We start from the raw sequence: 19081 nt of genomic DNA on the forward strand, positions 1-19081 counted from the left end.
TATCCTAGATTTGACAGCCATCCAAAATTGTGTGTAGAGAAATGCATTAGAGAATATGAGGTGAGAGTAAGTGAGATATAGAATTCAGGGATAGATCAGTTTTTATTATCTTATGTGAAACCTCATAAAGCTGTCTCTATGGCAACAAAAGCTAGAAGGGTTACGCGTTAATCGGGCGTGAATCTGGAAAAATTCAAAGTACATTTGATTCTTGATGACGGCATCAAAAGTGTAGGGTGTAGGTGGTAGTTTGAGTGAAATTTTGAAAGCGACAGATTGGTGGAATGATAACGTTTTTTCTGGATTTAAAATTTTAGACCTATAGAACATGTTTCTGTAGGTGTTTTAAAGGACTTTAAACATGCATAATCTAGCCTCCTGTCTTGCTATAAAATATTGATTCTCAGAGTATAACAATATAGGAGAGTTAACAGAATGATAGTGTTTATATTATGAAATGAATTGGAGTTTAGATCAATATATTTGATATTTTGGTTTAAGATGTTTTGTGGATGGTTTTGTTTTAGATGGATAATAAAGAAGAGAAACAAAATTAGGAGAAGAATAATTGGGAAATGATGGAAAGAAGAGAAATAAAAGAGGATGAGCCTGGAATGTTGGAGACTTATGTCGGAGTTCTTTTTATTTGTGACTTCATTTTGATCTATTTGAAGCTTTTAAAGTGCTGCTCAGAAGTTGATAAATTAAATGTTATGCATAATGCTAGCCACCTTGTCATTTAAAAAAATCACAATTCTCTATACAGTTAACCTCTGAGAATCAACATTTTCTTTCTAAATTCATCTTCCTCCTTCTTCCAAACATTTTTCAAGGCACCACTATGCTTGTATTACTATTTGTCATGTTAGTGTTTCTCTCTTCTAATGACATAATAAAAAGGTTTTGTAATAGTCGCATCAAACAGGTTAAATTATTCTGATAAGCTTTAACACTATCTATAGGTCTATGTGGCATGGAATAATACCGCCTGTGTTTATTTCTTTTCTTTGTGAGTGTAAATTCATGTTTTCTTTCAAAGGCACCCTAGAAAGTATTAAATCATAGTTAGAATAGAAATATTCAAAGAGTTCTAGTCTATAAGGATAATTTATATACCATGTCAGATTCCATAAGATAACGGCATGTGGCAATATGTTACTTCTGCTGATGGCGGTAAATAAGCTTAAAGCAAAACCAAAGGAGACTGGATGGAGTGTTGAACATTGCAAGCACTCACCCCCAGTCAACTGATCTGGGTTTAATCCATCATCTTTCTTTAGCTCACTCCGCCACCCCAGTTCAGACATGGCTATATGCAAATCAGTCTGACCCTGTGCCTGTGCAGACATAATAGTCCTTGGCTCCCATGGCGTGTGTATATTCCTGTACTAATCTAGAGTAAACGTTTGTTGAGTAATCCTAACTGTTGTAGGCAATAGATGAAGCTTTCCATTGTTCTTCATCAATCAGATATGTGTGATTGTGTTGTTTTTGTATTTCTAATAATAATTCTAAGGTGTTAAATAAAATCCAACTAGAACTACGGTATTCTTAACTACTGTTATTATGAAGATTATACACATAATATATTTTAATTTATTTCTACAGCAACATATGTGTTCTCTGGAGACAGATTAAATGTAGTCAAGTTAGAGTTCAATATGCAGATTTCTGCAAATAGCTTCAACAAATTATTAGTTTTCAAAAAAGCAATTTTGAACAATCCTTAACCCTACTCAGTGTTCTTCTATTAATGCTATCCCTACTCTTCTACTCAAGACTCGGGCCTAGGTTTATGTTCTGTAAAATAAAACATTGGAATTGATCAATGTCAGTCTTTTTGTTTTTCGTATTTATCTTTCACAGACTGTTTGTAAATGCACAGTTTGTTTTCGGCAAATCATTTCTCCAGTAACCCTGGCTGCTGGTGGGATCCCGAAATCACTGCTCCATTCAGCACAATATCTTTTTCAGGATTTCTCACCTTGGTGTGCAGTGCATGCACCCACTCTGGAACTCCGCCAGTACTGGTCACTAAAATGACCTGGAAGGGATCTTTTCATCTTAGCTTCAAACAATTCTCCTGAGAGTGCTCTTGATCATAACCCAGTCACCAGGATTGAGGCTGTGACACTATTCTTGGTGTGGATCTTTAGTGGCAGCTGCAACCCCTAAAAAAACAAAATGCACCTCATCAGCCAAGCCTTTGCAGTAGTTGAGTATTATATCATCTGTGATGTTCAATAATGCATTTGCAGGTACAGCAGGCAACCTCATTGCCCTTCCCATCAGTATTTAATGTGGAGAAAGATCAGTATTTCTTTCAAGGATACTTCAAATACTCATCAGCACTAAAGGTGAAGTTACGTTGAAGCACAAACCTTTGCCAACCAAGACTTAATAGTCCCATTCATCTGCTCAACTATGCCAGAAGCTTCTGGTAAATAGCTGCATTGTCTTCTTTGCTCAGTTTGTAATGCTGTACAAATCATCTTCAGGACCTCATTATTAATTGAGGGGTTGTGTTTCCCTAACCAAGGAATTCCCAAAATTATGCCATATCGCGGGGCCTCGTATGATGTTAAAGGCCAAATCTTTATTTCCTTGCTTTAGTTAGAGCAGTTGACGGTCTGCGGTCAAGGCGGCAGCTCTTCGGTCAAACACCTTCTCGAATTCGGTACGGAAGGCTGACCAATCATGCATTAATGGGTTATCTCTATGAACCAATGGAACAGCCCTTTGTGCAGCGTCTCCAGCTAGGTAGGAAATTGTGAATGCTTTTCTTGACTGATTTGTAGAAAAGGCCTTAGGTTTACAATGGAAGTGCAACAATGTTTGTGTAAGCAACACTTGAACCTTATTGGGATCTCCTGAGAATCTTTCTGGTGCAGCAAGTGGGATATGTGTGGGCATCTTTACGCTAAAAGGGACTGTAGGATTGGAGAAACCCCCTCCAGTGTATCACCCTATACCCACGTCAAAGGAGTTTTGCTGCATTTGTTCTATCTTTAGTTTAAGATTTTCAGTCTCCCCTCGAGAGGCAGTTAAATCATGTTGTACCGCAGCCAGGACTCCTATGACGTCCTCTAACATGGCCATCTATGTATCGAGCCGCCCAGGAGGAATTAAATACGTGGGCTGATTATTCTGTCAGCTCAATGATTCCTTGAAAAGGTTTGATGCCAATAAGTGGTCCACCTCTCGACAGTTCCAACCCTGAATGCTATATTAGCACAGGTAAATGGGATGATCAAGCGGAGGATGGAAAGGAAGGGGTCAGCAGGGAGGGAGATCTGTAAAGCAAAACAATATTGGTAAGTACTGGTTGACGCTATCTGCTTCCTATGACTACCTAGTAAGCCTTTCGTACCTGTAAAATAAATAACAATTTCCTCGTTCCAAATGAGAGGAATGAATAAACGACCCTGCCACTAGGTCAGCAAGGATTTGGGGGTTGCGCTAAGAAAGGGGTCAAAACAGAAGGGTATTCAAATGCCTTCTTTCCACATGAAATATTTTGCCACACTCTTAATACTTGTCACATTTATGATACACATGCAATATAGAACCATGCACACTAGCACACATAACAGGGTCCGCTTCAGAGGGGAAGAGCAGAATACTGCCTCTTGAACCCCCTGTTAAGGTTACACAAACAACAATCACCAAAATACTTATTTTGATATACTGCAATGGTCGTTTTGTAACATGCCATAAAGTAAATGCGCAATCCAGTAAATACTTCGTAACTCTGAAGTTCTCCTAATCACCTAAATAACCAAATGGTGAACTCTTAGGTTTGTATTCTCCAGTTTTCAAACATAGGACATAATTGCAATTTTCTGGCAATCCAAAACCTCAATGGCAGTCAAAGACAGTGAAAGTATAGTCTTGTTTTGTCCCAGCCGTTGTTCAATAAAGATATTAGCTGATAGCGGGATCTCGACCACGTGGGTGCAAGTGCACCCTTACCGTTTACCAACAAGGGCAGGAAATTGCCCAGTGACGTGCTGCTTCGGCAGAGGAGTAATCAGCAATGACCCCGGTTCCGGAGGCTCCTTTGAACTAACCTCCTCTTCGGATTCGCAGATGTTTTTTCCCTAAGGCAAACGCGGTACTTCTGCTTTGCCTCATGGGAATTGTAATCCATTCATCATGCCAACAGCGTGCGAATCGGGCCGTGAGCCGGAATGGAATTCTGGAGCGTGTGCAGACCCGGAATTCTGGAGCGTGTGCAGACCCTAGAACCTCTATGCTGTACCACCAGCCCTCCAACAAGAAGCAGGCCCTGCCGTGACTAGTAAGGAGGGGTCTTACCGCTGGAGGTGTCGCTGAGCGGTGCGCGTCCCTAAGTGGGCAAAGTGTGTGTGTAACATTCCCCAGTGCACTGCAAAAATACCGTAGAGATGACATCACAAATGACATCAACAATGACATCATATGTGCCATGACCAAACATGTAATATCAATGACAACGATGATGCGACACCAAGGTATTGTAGCATGGAATCAAACTTTTTGCTGAAAATAAAGGATATTTTACGTCACACACATTTATTTTTGCTGCATTTTTCCAGCACTTTAGCTTCTTCACTACTCTTACACTGTCTATATGTTTATAACTCATTTTTTGGTTAATTTTATTTTAATTACAACTGATAATGAATTGTATAGAAACTATTATTCATTTACAATCTTATGCAGTTAGCCATATTTGTAAGTGGAGGACACGTAAAGATACCGAAAAAAACTTTATAAGACGTTGTATAATAATGCACATGTTCAGCATGCCGCTGTTTTTCAATCCAGGGTTGTGATATTCTTCATTAACCAAAATTTTGGAGCTCCCACTTGTGTTGATTACCATGCATCAGTCCATGTTATGACACCGTTCTTGGACACCTGGCAACTTGTACTTTCCCTTGCTATGTGCTACATCTCTTCTTCTCACCACTAAGCATACTTTCACATTACTTTTTGGTGCTGTGCAATATCTTGGTAACCCCCCCACATACACACACACATTCACTTTTTGGATATTTCCAAGCGTAGCAGTACATCATTCCTTATTCTTTCTAACTGAACCTAGAATTACTAAATGTTAGGACATTCCCACATTTTTAGGATAGATTTTACTCTTTTTTCTATATCCTTCAATCTTTGCTCACCCAAACTGTTGGAGATGTGTTCTTGTGTAGTAAATTCGATGTATAATGTTTAATTGCAACAAGTAAAAATCTGTTGTAGCTGACATTTGCCCTGGATCGTCTAGTATCTCTTCCCATTCTCTACTTCACCTGTTTGTTTCCATCATAGTATTAGGGTGCCCAGTATGTGGATATGTTATTAATCAGCATCGTTTATGTAAGGGATATTGCTCTTTGGATTAGTTGTGCCTCTAAATGTTTATGCTGTAGTGGTAATTCCTCTGAATATTAAGGTATTTAGGGAAGAGACACCTAGAGCATGTTTAGGTTGCCAGTATTAAAAAAATATAACTATTTGAGCTTGAATTCCGACTATAACAATCCAATTTTTTATATTTCTGCTCTGCCAAAAATATCACTCGACATGGGCTAACAAAAAGATACAGCAAACAGAGGAGATAAACAGGCAAAAGGTATGGGGCGAGGCCACCCTAACAATGACAGGCCTAACAGGTACCTTCTGATTTAATCAGCCTTATTGCTTAATTTCCCTGTTGGCTTTTCCCCACATGCTAATTACCATTGGCTTAGGTATCAGGAGTATGTGTGGCGGTTTGCCCCCATTAAGGACGTGTCTATATCCTTTTGTTCCTAGTGTGTGCCTGTCTGTCCTTGATGCTGCTTCATCTTTTGAAGCAATGACCCATCCATTCAAGCTCGAAAGGTGGTCTACTTCTGATATTAGGTATTGCAATTCAGGGTGTTCTCCCCATGCCATCAAAGGACGGTGGTCAGTTTGTCCACTGTTTAAAAAACTGTCTGTGGCATATTCTGCAATACGTGAAGACATTGAGGGAGAGTGATTATTATAAATAAGGATACACAGCCAATGTAATATGTCAACACTAAATGTATGCAGTATGCTCTCTTTATAGAATGTGCCTGGATCTAGTGAGATCCACTTATCTTTGTATTTAAAATGGCCATCTTCCACTCAAAAGTGGTTTGTCTTGGCCTCTGATTAGCGTCGCTGCATATCCTACAAGCTAAGTGTCACACAAACATTTACAATAGGAATGGGAACCTCTGCTATGTTCTTCTGCCAATAGGAAACGTTCTCAAGTGAGTATTGTTGACTTACATTGTAACCAACAGGTTAACATGTAAGAGTTTCACTCAGGTCGTGAAGTTTGGACCAAATCTACGTTTTCCAATATGAACAACTAAAAGAGCCATTTGATGGAGCCTAAGGCCTTCTGAGCATCAATTGACAACAAGTCTGTGAGTTCCCTGGCACCATCTGGATAGAAGAGACAGATGTACAGTTCATGCAAATTGAGGCCAGTGGGTCGTTGTGGTATACCTTCAATGTGGTCTAGGCGGATCAGTTCTGCTATAACCAGGAGTAGCCTGTTCTATAGGATATTTGATAAACTATTTTTGTTTTTGTGGAGAGAAAAAGAAGAGCAATTGTTCCTCACATCCAGTCCTTATAAATTAATGTTACCTCTGCTTTTCTCAGATCTTTGGGGTGCTTGCTCTCAAATATAGACACAAAAGTATACTCAATAAAGGACCTGAGATAGCTCCAGTAATTCTTTTATAGAATTTTAAGGGAAACCAGTTAGGCCCCTGTGCTTACTCGGAAAGAAGCTGTGTGATTGCTCCTCAAATCCTTCTAATTGTAATCTTTGTTTCTTGCTCAAGTCTAGAATTTCCAGTTTTAGACTTTGGCATTTGGCTACAAAATCTACTACATCTTCACCCCGCCAAATCTTACGGTCTGAGGGGCAGATTTACAAACCCTTTGCAACACTTTGCCCCGTTGTTGTGTCACTTTTAGTGAGGCAGCGCAAACAATGTGCCACGTTGTGGCCTATTTACAACGTGACGGATCTAGGGAGATGCGTCGCGTTGTAAAGCCCTGCATCACATTATACTTGCGTCAGGTATAATGTATGCAGAGTGGGTGTTCCCACGCAGGAAAGCCTCGTGAAAGTGACGCAGTGAAATCTACAAGATTTCACTGCGCCACTTTGAGGACGCCACTGCTTCAAAACCTTATGCCTGCTCCAAGCAGGCGTAAAGAGTGATGCAGTGTATTAGGTATCGGCCTCCCATGCATTGCTGGAGATGCTTCGGGCTTGTGACACTACTCCAGCAATGCGTTACTTTTGCACCAACAGATGCATCAGAATTTCTGACGCATCTGTTTCTCCTTGTGCCATGGTGCGCCGTATTGTAAATACAACGCATCCATGGTGGCGCAAGGGTTTTTTTGCCCGGCGCAAGGAAACTGACACATCTCTGTTCTAATGCAGAGATGCATCAGTTTCTTGTAAATCTGCGCCTGAAGTTATAGAAATTCTGTAAACTGCCCACAAACAATTTGAGTAGCTCCTGGTCTCCCCCGAAGAGTATATTTATGTCAAGAAAAGATGGTTGATTAAAGAATATTGCAGCTTCTAAAAGTCATGTTTAAGCTAATCTGGAGAGTTATCTACATAATTTTTGTTAACCTTCCTGACTGAGAATAGTCTGCAGTGTTTATTAATAATTGTGTTTCAACATCGATCTTTGTAACTTTGTTAAATGTCCTCCAATCGACCAGAATTCCTGATTCGAGTACAAAAACAAGAGTATGCAGTTGGAGTGCTTCACCAAGTGGTTTACATCTGGCTCTTAGCGTATTTTTATTATTGGAAATATTCCTGTAGGAAGGTGGCTACCTGACTATGGTTACCCCAGATTTTTTGCCCTGTGTTTAGCTGGTTTTTGACTTAGTTGACCTGGTTCCCTGCTAATCAGGGCCCCAGGCCATCTGCTCTCTCTGTAAAATGGATTCCATGTACCCTAGGTACATACCACAATTGGAAATGGACTCCTTGTCAGCCCCTGTACCATGCACTATAGGTGCCCAGGGCATAGGTGCCACCAAGGCCTACCAGGGGCTGCAGCATATCTTTTGCCACCCCTGGCTGGTTCTTAAATTGACACAACTGGCTGATCACTCAGCTGGGGCAAGGTGGTGTAATCACCCCTTGGTTAGATATAGTATACCTATATCTAAACCTATATCTGGACACATATAAACCTGTGAGCCACTCCTTCGGAAGGCCTCATCAATCCTGGAGGCAGAGTGCGTGGTTTAATGTGAGATGGAGCTCTAGCATGAGCTGAGCCTGTCGGCAGCCGTCGGGAACAAATCCCTAAGCTGTTTCAGGATAATGCCATACCATATACTCTTAAGTGCATTATAATCCTCGCGGTTATATAGCAACTTTGGTTTGGCTTTATCAAAACATGTCGTGTAAGGTGTCATACGATTTGGAATACTATCCCCTCGCCAGTTCTGGCGACGGGGATAGCATTCCATCCCTCTAGAGGGGTAAGACATGTTACTTTACTTAAATGCGGTTAATTTCTAAAAGGACCTTGGATCCACAAAATGGATGCTTCTGCCACAGACACAAGTCTGACCCCCTGAAGCTGACCGAAACTCAGCCAAGGGGGCCTGGACAAAAGGTTTCCTGTCGCAGGGAGGTGTTACACCCCCCCAGACAGGAGTAGTGGATTGTAGCAGGGAAGTTTGAAAGAAACCAGACACTGCATGGGGAGCACAAGGCTGCCCCTTGCATAATCCGGCCAAACCGGTTCTGGGGCACTCCAGCCCTCGTGCCAGCGCGGCCTGGATCAAAGGAAGGGGGTGTATCCACCCACTTCCTGGGTCCCACCCATAGGAGGGGACCTAGCAGGTAATCCAGCCCCCTAGATTGGTATAAGACTGGGAGCAGTGCCAAAGCACTTCAGATTATCCTGATGAAACATAAGAAACGAAACTCTGGACCCTTCGACATCCTACTCAACGTAGAAGACTGAAGAATCTCCCTTGTGGTCAAGGAGTGACCACCCTGTGCAAACAGGCACCATCCAGCACCTCGACGTCTGCTTTGTTGCAGTTCCCGCCGGAACTCGAGTGACAGAGATCGACGAGATCAAGCTTGCCTGCCTTCTAACAGCCCGATCCACAGTCCCTGCAGAGCTGAGACCCGTGGAGGCGACCGGAAGCGTGGGGCACGCCATCTTGGAAAGACCACGAGACGCTGACCGTGCAGCCCACGAGTGACCCTCGAAGCTGTACACCGGGGTTTGAGAAGCCTCAACCCTGAGCCACTCTTGCACCGAAGTTCAGCCCTCCACACTCGACGAGTGCTGCGTGGGGCCCTTCTGCTTCTTTTGGCTCAACGCGTTGGCCCGGTCACTTGCCAGCCGGCTTGTGGCCCCTGTGCCGACGAAACTTGAAATACGACTTGCGATTCTGGTTGCTCCAGATTTGCAACAGCTCCCCTGAAAAGGAGCCCCCACTCTGACCCTCCTGGTTCGAGTGAGACGCAATCTCCCGGTTTCGCGTGGATTGCTTTTGCCAAGTGTTGTTTGCTCCAATCTTGAAGCCGACGGCGAGAGCCTACGTGGGACAAATCGTGACCCGCTCCTGGACGTCGCAGATGCCCCAGAGCCCACGTGACAGCGGAGAGAAGCGCCTCGACAACCACCTGATTGCGCCCGACATTGCCTGGTTCCGTCCTGGTTCAACCCTGGTCACTGCTGAGTGACCCAGACTCTGTCCCCTCTGCTTTCAGGGACTTTTCGACTTCGATCCACCCTTGGATCCCACCGGACACTTCTCCTTCACAGCGCCTGCAGCCTCTTCAGCTCCAAGCACCAAGAATCCGCGTGACGAAACCCGACACTACTTCGACCCTGTGCACCCGCTTCCTGTGGGTGAGGTAACATTGCAACGCCGGTGTTCCCACACTGGTACACACCTCTAGGGTCTGTGTCTTAAGTTTTGTCCCTCTAGGTTCAGCGGAAGTGTCCTTAAACTCTATTTGTGTAACTTTTACGCACCATTGACTAACATTGGTGCATGCGTGCGCTTTCAGCGCTGCACCTGAATCCCGCGGGCTTTTCCCGACTTCAGCATTGCTTGTCCCGACTGCTCCCAGCGATTCCCTAGGCCCTAGGCCTAACCACTGTTCGATTGGTATCTCTTATACCACTTGTTTAGTATATGGTCTGAGTGGCCCCTCGCCCTCATCCATAATTGTGCAACTTTGTATGTTATACTGTGCTTTTGATTTAACGCTTGTGCCCCTTTATTCATAAAGAGTACTGGGGATTATTGTGAGTAATAAATACATATAGTTTTATAATATATACTTGTGTGGTGTCTTTTCATTTGATATTACAGGATTGTGGTTGGTAAAACAGCTTGCTTAACACGACCTCTTGAGTTAAGCCTTTAAGGCTGCTTAGTCTATGCTACCCTTAAGATAGCTTATCTATAAGGTTGACTTACAACCAGACACCATAAGGGGATATTTGGACTGATACAAGGTGGTTCCAGAACTGGAAACATCATATATCAGGCCAACTTCTCACAATTCCTTTCAGCTTTAGCCCAAAAAACACAGGCTGTGTAATCCCTGTGCATAATTGTCAGGCAGTGGCGGTTCTCCCATGGGGGCGTTTGGGCGCCGCCCCCCCCTGCTTTTTCGCCGTGCGAGAAGGCAGAAACAAATGGTAGTTATTTATTTATAACTACCATTTGTTTCTGCCTGCCCTTCTCGCACGGCGAGAAAGCAGTCAGCCGAACTTCCTGGTTTCTCGAGCCTCAGGGCAGGGGGGGTGGCTTGGGGGAGTGGCTTGCCCACTGTTGTTAATACTGACTGTTTGGACAGCCTGAGAGGCTGTCCAACAGACAGTATTAGCAACAGTGGGCAAGCCGCTCCCCCAAGCCTCCTCCCACTCCCCGTTCTGCAGGATGCAGACTATGAGAAATGACGCAGTTAGGGCAGCCGGCCGAACCAATCAGCGCCGGCTGCCATGGAGGGGAGGGAGGCTGCCTGCAGCCTTCAATGACGAGAGCCCACATTCAAAATCCAGGACGGCGGGAGTCTGCATGCAGTCTCGGGACTCGAGTCGGGAGTCAGCGCGGGAAGCCAAGGTAAGTTTTTTATATTTATATTCATTGTATTTTTAATGCAGTTCGACATGCCAGAACGTCAGAAAACTTGTGAGTGCAGTAGCTGGTCATGTATAGATCAGGGAAACGTGGCAGATTGGGCTAGAAAATGCAAATTAGAAGCCGTCTCCTTGGGAACATAGATAACTTGTGACCTTGCTTTCAGATAAGCGGACAGATCGATGCAGTTCAACTTTGCTATACGTTGCAGGTTTTCCTGCATTTGAAGGAAGAAAGACACAACTGATCTTTTGTAGTCAGAAAATAGAACAGATTTAAGAAATAAGCTGCAAAAACCCGCATTAAAACTGTTTCGAAATCTAAATAAACTAGTGTATTAGAAGTTACAATGGCAGCCTTTTGCTTTGCCTGTTTGTAGTTTTCAAAGTTTTTGTGCACCTTCTTAACTAAACTGTGTATCTGCTGGCCTTCTGCTATGGTGGAATTTTTCATTATACTGCTTATAAGTCTTGTGTACCTGGGGACTCCCACTTTCCTGTAATACGAGGTACTTGTGTTCAATTTAAATCATCCTGAACTGCTTGTAATAGTTTTGTAACAGTGACCACTTCTGAAAAGATTACGGTGCAATATTACCAGCAGTGCCATCGCATTACATCAGGCAGGTTTGCCAGCAGGTAGAGACTGAGTGCTTTACATAAGAACCAGTTGCAAAACATAAGGAATAAGGATTATTACATGCGTTAAAAGATACAAACAGAAAAAATTGCAAATGTACAAGATGTAAAGTCACACACAAAGAGAAGAGACTGGTGATTAGAGTTATCGTTTTTTTTCCAAATGTTGCTACTAGGCTAGCTAGGCGGGCCCCCCAATCTTGCTTGCTGCTACACTAGCATTTTATTGATCGATATGGTTCATGCAAGGTTGCCACTCTAGTAACTGCTTGTATTATATGAAACTGGCCTCTGAAAAGGGTAAAAAAGATGCATACACACAGCGTGGCAGATATTTCTGGACAATGTTGCGTTCATATTTTCTATAAATTGAGTATAAACGCTCAAAGTGAGTTCACCTTACCAAAAATATGTCAGTGCCACTACAAAATTCATTATGTATGTATGATTATCATTTTACGCCTCACCACTTTCAAATGTCACCAGCTGCCACTGTTGTCAGGTGTGGAATGGGGAAGGAATGCCAAACATGATAATACAACAACCTATGGTCCTAGTATTTACTGGGTGCAGTAATACCACACCAAATAACATTCCATTGTGTCCTCTAAAGGCTCTCCAGGGACCCCACATATGAATTACTGAGGTGATTTGTGAAATTCCAAATACGCAGAAAACTGCTGGCAGTGATAAACAATAGCAGAAAATTAATATTTCCGAAAGCACTGTGTCAGGGAGAATCCAGGGGGGGGGGGCGCAGCGCCACCTACTCTGGTGCTTGGTTCACGCACAGAGAAAGGACAGGATTCGGTCACGAGGGGGTTAACACCCAACTCACGCCCTCTCCCCTGCAGGACGACACGGGAAGCGTCATTGAGGATGACCAATCACGACCGCAGGAGGTAGAGAAAACGAGCCTAACAAAAGAAGGCGAGGAGAGTCCGGAAATGGGGAAAGCGGAAGACACCGAAGCCAAAGACGCCAAAGAGGAGGATGCCGAAGCGAAGGACCTCAGGGAGGAGAAGAGGCTGCAGTCGGAGCTGGAGTAGGGAAATCCGCGGATTGACCATTCCGCCAATGCGACAAAACACCACCAAAGGAAGGTGAAGGGTAGTATAGAGTGACAAGAATATCTCAGAATACTCACCGCCACTATTGTTTGTTTTCCTTCCGAGTATCCTGGGGGAACCACCACTGCCGACAAGAAAGAGCACAAGAATCAAGGGAGGAGACTGCGTGCTAACGACGGCGCAATCCACTCAACAAAACTGTACCAACAGAACGAGACTCCATTTTTTTTTGGGTTATACTTGGTCAACTATCCTGTATTAAAGATATTGCAATAAAGACTTGGACACAAGTATTCACCCTATTCGGCCTCCTAGCTTTCATTTCCGAACCCTCCCTCCGACAGGTGGTGTCAGAAGTGGGATCGTCGGAAAAGGAGGCCGTACTAAAGAAAATGGCTGAGAACCAGGAAAAACTGGGTCAGGCTATGGAGAGGTTTCTCATCGTAGCTGAAGAAGATTGTGAGAAACTTCACAGATCCCTTACAGAGCAGAGCCAAACCCAGGAAAATGCAATCACTAGACTGGCCGAAACCCTGACACAACAGAAAGGAAACCCCACCCTACCCTCGGTGGTACTCCAGAAATACTTCAGTGGGGAGGACCCAGATTTTTTTTGTTGCAAACTTCGAACGAATGGCCCGGGTGGCTGCTTGGCCTGAATACAAATGGGGCCAGTATCTGGGTCCCCTGCTTTCAGGAGAGCTCCAAGCCGCCTATCAGGCCGCGAACCAACTAGGGATCACCCCCTATCCTGATGTCAAGAAGACCATCCTGGAACGCATGGGGTTAGACCAGGAAACCTATCGGGGTCGGTTACGCCAAATAAAAGAAGGACCCCAATAGACACCATGCGCACTATATTATAGGGTTCACGATGTGACGGAAAGATGGTTAAAACCCGACCTTGCTACAAAAGTAGAAATCATGGAAAGTGTATACCTTGAGCAGTACTTAAACTCTCTTCACCCTCCCATACAACGATGGGTCAGACAGCATACTGACCTCACCTTAGAAAAAGCTGTGGAAATTGCAAGCGCCTATTACCGTGCCCAAGACATCCAGAAAGGACGTGATGAGCGCCATTGAAAACCGGGGAGTGGGAGCTCTAATCCCCGTACTCCTAAACCACCACCTGTGAGAAAAGCAGACACTGTAACTATGTTACTGGGACCCCCACCACCTTCGGCTCGGCCACCAACAGTATTGGGCCCTCAATGTTTTAATTGTGGGGCATATTGCGCGAGTATGTCCCCAAAAGGAGGAGCCCATGGACATTGGACTTGCCAGAACATTTGTTTGTAACCCCATCCTAAGTAATGCGAATCCCTTTCACAAAACCGTGAGGGTTAATGGGGAAAAAAGGGGAGCTCTCATAGATACAGGATGCTTACAGAGCATTATTCAACCTCAGATTATTCCAGGGGGAGTACAGTCGGATACGGGTATGGTTAACTTACAATGCGTACACGGGGATCAGAAACCCTACAAAACCACTGAAGTATTTGTTCAACATGATCCTGCTCTAAAGCCAATTCCTCTCAAAGTGGGTCTCATTCCCAAACTACCAAAACCATTTATCTTAGGGACCGACTATCCCCACATGCACCAACTTCTCCTAGACACAATCCCCAAGAAAGGGGAATGGAGACAAACTGCTCCCTTCTCACAAGTACCTGATCACGAACCATGTCCTGGGAAATCCCGTAAAAGCAGGAAACAGAGAAGAAGAGAGAAACACCAAGGGGCCCCAGTCGCGCTGACACATGCCGCCACCATTAAAGTATGGGAACATGACCGAGACTTTGTAGTAGCACAAAGAGAGGATCCCACATTGTATGAAGCCTGGAATAGATCCCTAGAGCAAGAAGACCCAAATCAAGCCAGTCCCCAGTTATTTAAGAGCAAGGGTCTACTGTATAGAAAAGCAGGGAAGGAAGCAAGATCTCAGTTACTGGTCCCGCGGTCCCATAGAGAAAAGGTTTTATATCTGCCCCTCAGTCATCTCCTAGGCGGCCATTTCGGGGGGGGAAAGACCAAAAAGGCGATACTATTGGCCAGGGGTGTACCAACAGGTTCGTAAATATTGTAGGGAATGCCCTATATGCCAATAAAACAGCCAGGTCATGCCTCCACGGGTCCCTTTACGTTTCCTTCCGTTAATTGAAGAACCGTTCTCTCGAATAGGGATGAATATTATAGGGCCCCTTTTGCCCTCCCGTAGTGGGTGCAGATATGCTTTGGTAGTAGTCGATTATGCCACCCGGTTCCCAGAGGCTGTAGCATTGAGATAACCAAATGCAACCCAGATAGCAAAGGCCATGATCAATATTTTTTCCCGGGTCGGGTTCCCTAAAGAGATCATAACCGACCAAGGCACCCCCTTCATATCAAATTTAATGAAACAAGTCTTCCAACCGTTGAATATAAAACAGATTAGAACGGCGGCATACCATCCTCAAACAGGCGGTCTTTGTGAAAGATACAATGCTACCTTAAAGGCTACCCTAAAAAAGCTGTTGGAACTTGAGGCGCGAAAATGGGAGGAAATGTTGCCCTTGGCTCTTTTCGCTCTTTGCTGTAAACAACAGAAGAGCACTGGTTACTCCCCATTCGAGTTATTGTATGGTCGGCAACCTAGAACCCTTCTGGATATGCTGAAAGAAGAATGGGAAGAGGAACCAGAAGGAGCCAAACCACTACCTGATTATGTTTTGGGGTTAAAAACCAGACTGTACAAAATTAGAGATATCGTAAAAGCCCATATGGAACAAACTCAAGAGGAACAAAAAAGACAATATGATAAAAAAACAAAAGAAAGGAAGTGAAGCGTAGATGACTTGGTACTAGTGATGAGACCTACCTCAGAACAGAAAATGTTAGGCCAATGGCAGGGACCATTCAAAATCATCGAGCAAGTCACTCCGGTAACATGTCGATTGGAGCTAGACCCAAAAGAGAAGAGAAACACACAAATCTGTCATATAAACCTTTTAAAAAGATGGGAGGGACCACGACCGGCTCTCATGATCAATCAGGGTGAGAGCAGTCCCCTGTTCATTCAGAGTATAGATCACGACCTATCCCATACCCAAAGGGAAGAGCTGGAAAACAGATTACTGTCTCTTAAGGAAGTGTTCTCCCTAACCACTGGGAAAACATCCCTCATTGAACATGCCATCCACACAGAGCCCACAAAAACAGTACGATTGAGACCCTACCGAATCCCGGAAGCCAGAAGGGGGGCTATTGAAGCAGAGGTCCAGCAAATGCTTCAGATGGGTATTATTGAGCCCTCCAAAAGCGAATGGAACTCCCCGTTTGTCATCGTGCCTAAGCCTGACGGGCCCATTAGTTTTTGCATTAATTTTAGAGAGGTGAACAAGATCTCCCGCTTCGACGCATACCCTTTACCCCGTGTAGATGAGCTGATTGAAAAATTAGGGAAGGCCAAGTATATTAGCACCTTAGATCTATGTAAGGGGTACTGGCAGGTTCCCCTTAGAGAATGTGATAAAGAAAAGACCGCCTTCTCCACTCCAGGAGGGTTGTTCCATTTTAAAGTGTTACCGTTTGGTCTACATGGGGCACCGGCCACTTTCCAATGCCTGATGAATCTAATCCTCAAACCTCATCAGGACTATGCATCGGCCTATATTGATGACATTGTCATTTACAGCAATACATGGGACCTCCACTTACTCCATCCAGAAAACACCATCCAGGTACTGAAAAAAGGGGGGCTCACCATAAACCCTGCTAAAAGCCATCTGGCTGCTAAGTCAGTTAAATATCTGGGGCACCTCCTAGGAGAGGGGTACATCAAACTGCAGAAAGAGAAGGCAGCGGCAATTTACCATTCCCTGCAACCCGTAGAGATTTACGGGCTAGGATATTACCAGAGATTCATCCCTGACTTTTCTGAAATAGCATCTCCTTTGACCGACCTTTTAAAGAAGGTTGTGAATACAGAAAAAGAATTTTAAAAACCCTCGCCAGGTATCCTACAGGCTTTCGCCCATCTGAAAACTCTGCTTATTACAAAGCAAGTTCTCTCAAGTCCTGACTATACCCGCCCATTTATCCTACAAACAGATGCCTCCGAAAAGGGACTAGGGTCAGTATTATCACAAGAAGATTCACAAGGCCAAGAAAAACCAGTGATATTTATCAGCAGGAAACTGTTCCCTAGAGAGAGTAAATATGCGGTAATAGAAAAAGAAGCCCTTGCCATAAAATGGGCTGTGGAATCCCTGAAATACTAAAGCAAACAAATTTATTCTGTACACAGACCACGCTCCTCTAGAGTGGCTTGCCAGAAACAAGGGACGCAATGACCGCATTCTACGATGGTTCTTAGCCCTTCAACCATTTCATTTCACCACCAGACATAGAAAAGGCAAAGACCAGGCGAATGCTGATTTCCTCTTGAGACATCCTCTTGAACAGTATTCTGTTAGCAGGAAAGTTAGGGTAGGGGAATGTCAGGGAGAATCCAGGGGGGGCCAGCACCACCTACCCTGGTGCTTGGCTCGCACCCAGAGAAAGGACAGGATTTGGTCACGACTGGGTTAACACCCAACTCACGCCCTCTCCCCTGCAGGACAACGCGGGAAGCGTCATTGAGGATGACCAATCACGACCGCAGGAGGTAGAGAAAACGAGCCTATCACAAGAAGGTGGGGAGAGTCCGGAAACGGGGAAAGCGGAAGACACCGAAGCCGAAGACGCCAAAGAGGAGGACGCCGAAGCGAAGGACCTCAGGGAGGAGAAGAGGCTGCAGTCGGAGCTGGAAGAAGGAAATCTGAGGATTGACCATTCCGCCAACGCGACCGTAGAAGAACCGGAGACGTGGAGTGAGGAGTGGTGGACACCCCCGGGAGACGAGTGCTTACCGCCGTAACTCTGGAGAGTTACGGCTCTGGCGGTGAGTGACCAGGGTACCGGGGACGTGTCCACAAGGAGGGAAGGGGGAGGGACCAAAAGGGAACAGGCATTAGAAGCGGGGCACTCTGCGACTCATAATCGCCAAGTAAGTTACAAGCGGGGCCCTGATTTAATCGCACTGCGTTCCTGTAACCCAAAGGCATTTCAGGACTGTATGTTTAGCCAGCCGTGTGCAAACTGCTCCTGGCATTTGGTTTTGTTTTGTTAGTAGGAACCGTGTTCTTTTCCAAATAGGCTTGTTATTCTTTTTTTTCTTGTAGGGGGCAAATAATTAAAGCCTTAATCACTGGAGCGAGCCTGGAACAATAACTCAATAGTTTTTTTCCCTATTTCTCCATCCCTGCATGTCCCTCCCTCCCAGTTTCACTATAGTTTTTTGTACAGCACAAAACACCACTAAAGGAAGGTGAAGGGTAGTACAGAGTGACCAGAATATCTCGGAATACTCACCACCACTATTGTTTGTTTTCCTTCCGAGTATTCTGGGGGAACCACCACTGCCGACAAGAAAGAGCACAAGAAGCAAGGGAGGAGACTGCGTGCTAATGACGGCGCAATCCACTCAACAAAACTGTACCTACAGAACGAGACCCCATTTTTTTTTGGTCATACTTGGTCAACGATCCTGTATTAAAGATATTGCAATAAAGACTTGGACACAAGTATTCACCCTATACGGCCTCCTAGCTTTCATTTCCGACCCTCCCTCCGACACACTGTAGGAGTCAAGCTCCACATCTCTCCGTGGGTCTCAGTGAGATTTTACAAGTATTGGGTCATTTCTGTTCTCCACTCCCAGTGATGTACTATATTCCAGTGATGTGCTATATTCTGGCAAATTAGAGCGAAAAGGTGCTAAGTGCCACAGAAGGTTCGTGGAAGAACTATCCAGTGAGGTTGAAAATGTATGCCAAGTATGCCATAAGGATGGATTCTAAGTATAGTTGTCATCTGCGAGAACCCTCACAACTATGTGTGGTGCTACTTCATAATTTAATTATGTGAGGAAAACAGTGCCTGGAAGATGGGTTTGTTGGCATCTCCATCTTGTAGTGCAACACAGCAAGTACACAGTGCCCGTCAAAATGAGATTTCTCTTCCACTTTTACAAAGACCTTATAATTGTGAAGTTCCCGTTTGAGGTCCTCCTTGGCTTGCATGTATCTCACTGTAAGGAACTGTAGGAAAGTGCCTATTTGTGCATGGTTACCCCACACCTTTTGCCTGATATCTAATGCAACCTGACTTGATGTGCCC

This window comes from Lissotriton helveticus, chromosome 11 (genome assembly GCF_964261635.1).
Source record: "Lissotriton helveticus chromosome 11, aLisHel1.1, whole genome shotgun sequence".
In the NCBI taxonomy this organism is placed as follows: Eukaryota; Metazoa; Chordata; class Amphibia; order Caudata; family Salamandridae; genus Lissotriton; species Lissotriton helveticus.